This window comes from Rattus rattus, chromosome 1 (genome assembly GCF_011064425.1).
Source record: "Rattus rattus isolate New Zealand chromosome 1, Rrattus_CSIRO_v1, whole genome shotgun sequence".
Classification (NCBI taxonomy): Eukaryota; Metazoa; Chordata; class Mammalia; order Rodentia; family Muridae; genus Rattus; species Rattus rattus.
Window position 1 is genome coordinate 191,377,017 of NC_046154.1, and position 4,544 is coordinate 191,381,560.

Sequence of the window (4,544 nt, forward strand, 5' to 3'; positions counted from 1 at the left end):
ATGGACCCTCTAACTGGTTATTCAATACAAAGTATTTATTCTTGAAACTATATACACGAACAAAAAAATGGACTCAGCAGGTTACAGTTATCAATTTGTACATCTATAAGTGTAAATATATCCAACCATTAATCAAAGTAAAAGAGGCTATTAGAGTTGAAAAATATGGCAAGAGATAAAGGAAAAAAATAAAAGTGATACCATAGTTTAACTAAAATTTATTTAAAAATGTAAATTAATAATAGTTATCTAAAATAATTTGATATAGACTAGTGAGAAGCCACAAAATTTGTTTTCTTTATTTTATCTTTTGTTTCAAAAGTATATGATATGGGGTGCTTTAGTAAGTTAAGTTGTTATTAAAATTTCCTGTTAGTAAGTAAAATATATGTGCATAAATAGTCAAGATCAAATGTAATGCAAAGAAGTCCATCAAATCATACAACAGTAACAGAAAATTCATTCCATTGTAATGTCTAATTAATAAAGTTATTTGGGTCTCTGTTAATTTGCCCTATTCTTTCCCCCAGCATCCCATCACTCTTTTAGGATCCTATCCAAAATCCTGCATTTAGTTACTTGTCTTTCATCTGCACATGCATATAAAGGCTCAGATTTCCATCGCCTCCTACCACAATAATATTTGAATAATATTCATCAAATATTAGTTGTCTTCACTGCTATCAAAGACAGAATCAATTATTCTATATTGATTAATTTACCTGAAGCTTGCAGTTGCTCATTGTTTTCTGTAAAAATATTTGGGTAATCACAATACAAGATGATTTTCGATCCTTGGAATACATGCATCAGTATGTGATATACAGAATATGTTTAGTGGGAAACACTGTGTGTTTACACATAGACATTAAATCACTGGGTTGAAGCTTGTGGAATGTACACCAGGGGAAATTAATCCGATTCCACTGAAAACTAGGAATGTGACTAAGGTAATGTTGGTGCACCTACACTGAAGCCAGTCGTGAAGAGAAAAATCATCACCACTCTAGAAAGAGGTGCCCTGCAACAGACAGCAATAGATTCTGAGAAATTATTCAAGGTTTTCCTTGATTTTTATAGATATGTAAATAAGCCTAGATGTGGACATTTCTCTCATGAGGAAATCTTAGCAAGAACTATAATAACCCTTTAAATGAAACCTTGGTGGTTTCTCGAACAGTACAAGGGAAAGCACAGACAATAAGGATGCAGATACTTTTACAGGAAGATGCATACTCAGGTCAGAGTTGAACTGTATGGATGACAGAAGTGAAGCAATGAAGTCATCTTCTGTATCATAGTTAAGGTTATCAGTAGTTCCAACTCACAAAACTAAAATAAAACTCTTAATGGACTTCTTTATTTACTTACACATTTTTCTAGCAGGTAAAAATCTTACAGTTAGGAACAATGTCTCATACCTACTGTAGCATTCAAGAGGTAGAATGATTTTCCTGAGTTAAAAGCCAGCTTGGTCTATAGAATGAGACCATGACTCAAAAAAGAAATCCTCATCAAAATAAAAGTTTTTCTGGTACTGCTAATTAAACCCAAGGCCTTTCACCTACTCTGCAAGAATTCTACCTTGAGCTGCATTCCTTACACCAAAAACTGTGGTGTTTCTTTTAATGATAGAATAAGTCCAAGTGCTACTGTATAAATAACATATTTGTGTGATTACACCCAGTAACTAATTTTGTAGAGTTTTCTAGGTACAAAGTATCCTTGTACCTGACACAGAGTTACTATTTTTGCATCTCCTTCCTAGGCTCTGTTGATTAGCAAAGAACTAGCACTAACAGTCACAAAAGGATTTGATAAAGCTGTGGCCTGTGTCAACTACAACCTGTCACATAAGACATGGCAAACAAGTTTTTGTAAAAGTGTGAAACTTGCCTGTCAACACTGGGTACAAAACCATGGGACAGCAGAGCCCATTGGGAAACTGTGATACAGATAAGCTACATGTGCCAAAATTTAATCTCAAAGTTATCACATATAGATCAAGAACCTGAGTTTGAAGTGCTGTCCTTGGACTGTTATTATGTTTCTATCCTAAGTGGATGAAAAAATTAGACACAGTAAATGCACCTAGTTATGCACACAGTAGGTGGAAGATTGACTGTGAAAGGAATATACACATGACAATCTGTACTTCAGAAAGTGAAGTTATTTTCAAAGTGTTTTGGCATTCTCTAAAGCATTTTTTAAAAGGTCTTAAGAATGTATTACTTAACAAAGATAAAAATAAAAACAAATTGATGGATAATTTTATTCAATGGTATCTTCCTAATAAATGTTTTATTGTAATTATAAATACCCTGTGTTTTTTAATAAACAAACTTCCAAATTCAAAGTGATTGCTGTTACTCTCTTAATGAGCACACAATGTATATTCTAATCAAAATGATTATTAATTTCAACATATCCGTATGTCTTACAACATTTGGTACTGAATAAATGACAGAAAATTCAAAACAAGTACCTAGAGGTACACTAGAGGTACCCCACAGCTGTAATGTAATGATGTTCAATAAGTACTTCAGTGATGGAGTGCAGACACACACTCACACACAAACACACATACATGCACACACACACACACACACACACACACACACACACACACACACACACACAAAGCTTAATGATCAGAGTCTTGGAGAAAATAGTTTGACAAAGAAAGAGAGGTGGATGGCTAGTATATCCATCCCAGAAGGGTGTCATTGAACATTTAATACAAATTAGGGACTATAAGGGGTTTTCAAAATTCTCTGGCAGTTTCTACTCTTCTTGATTCTCTGTAGTTTTAGAGCTTTCTTCTCACGACAGGTTCCTTGTTCCTAAGCTACAATATTTCTTAAGTTTTCATACCTTCCACAGTCTGCTCAAGGCCATCAGAGCGACAGTTTTCTGCCTTCTCTCTTCTCTTTGCCTCTGACAGTCCCTTTCATCTCTTTTTCTTTCCATAGTTTTGATATTTTAACACAGTATTTTAGCTAAAACCACATAAATGATACTGGGCTGTGTCTGTTGTAATTTATTTCGTATCATTTACTAAATGTTTTAAATCAATCAGCCTGTTAAAATTTGGCCAATGTTTTTCTCTACTTGAGATTTATGCAAATAATTAAAGCTATTAATGTGGGCTCCAAGACTTCTAAAGCCGAAAAGAAACTGGATATGTTGAAAAAAATGAAGTATTTTGTTTTGAATTTTCCCACTTGAAAGGTTTTAGTCAATTTAATAGCATTATGAATATCTAGATAAAAATTCCAGTGTTCCAATACCTTTGATCTACAGAGATAAATGGTTTTTACCTGGTATGGACAGGAAAATGAAAGGAAAGAGACATAAAGTTTGGGCTGGTAAATTTGGATATGCTCAAAAAATAAGACAATGCAGTAAAGACAGAGAAGTCATCTAGAAAAATCCTAGTGCGACATTTTAACTTAAATAGACATACATGCAATCATGAATTATACCAAAAGAAGATAATAGAAATCTTTGGGTTCATACTGCTAACACAGATACATAAGGAAATAAAAAGGATGACCAATTTTCTCTTTACATTAATTCCCCAAAATGATATATTATAAAATTCTCCATATACACAAAACTTCATTTTGATGAGCAACAAAACAATCAAGTATGTTAAACAATATGAAATGTGTGCTTCATGGAACACTAAAATAGTCAATTAATGCTGTCATGTGTGTTCTCTGGGTCGATTCCATTTCCTAGGCCAGTAGAAGGTGCAAGTCACCTGGAAGTGGATATTTTTGTTTGTTTATTTGTTTGTTTGTTTAGAAGTAGAAAAGCAATTAGCTTTATTTTTCTCTCTTATTTTATTTTTATTTACATTTCAAATGTTATTCCCTTTAATGTTTTCCCAGACATAAGCCCTCTATCCCATCCTCCTCTTCTTCTATAAGGATGTTCCCCATCCACACCCATTACATTTCCCTACACCTGGGGTCCAGCCTTGGCAGGACCAAGGACTTCTCCTTCCATTGGTGCCCAACAAAGCCATCCTCTGCTACATATACAGCTGGATCCATGGGTCTGTCCATACAGAGTCTTTGGGTAGTGGTTTAGTCCCTGGGAGTTCTGGTTGGTGGGCATTCTTTTTTCTTTTTTCTTTTTCACTCAGACCCAATGTATTAACACTCACTAGGTGAAGGCTGACATTCTTTTAACTAATATTTTCTACCTATCTCTTCTCTTCCTATTTTATCTTCTGCTCTTCTTTCTTAACACTGCTATTCTTTTATTTCTTTATTTGGTCCTCTTCCCTCTAAGTTATGGAACTTTTGTTTTAATGTTGAGGGTACTGGATGTCTACTGTCTTTTTTTGTACTTTGTTAGTATAACTTTTTATTAGTTTATAGAGACCTCATTACATGTTTGTTTTTTACTTACCTCACTTGCCTCACTCTGTCTCAGACTTACTTTCACTTTCCTAATGTGAGACTACAGACCTGGAGAGATCTGATCAAAGATCTCATCCCAGACTGAAAACTGGTGCTAGAACCAAGTGCAGA

At 34.2% G+C, this 4,544-nt stretch overlaps 1 non-coding gene across 1 annotated transcript; it reads right to left on the reverse strand.

Annotated features, from left to right (window-relative positions):
- Nucleotides 1-4,145: 4,145 nt before the first annotated feature.
- LOC116890458 lies at nucleotides 4,146-4,199 on the reverse strand. The gene has a single exon (XR_004386650.1). It is a non-coding gene; the product is annotated as a small nucleolar RNA SNORD56 (small nucleolar RNA).
- Nucleotides 4,200-4,544: the final 345 nt, after the last annotated feature.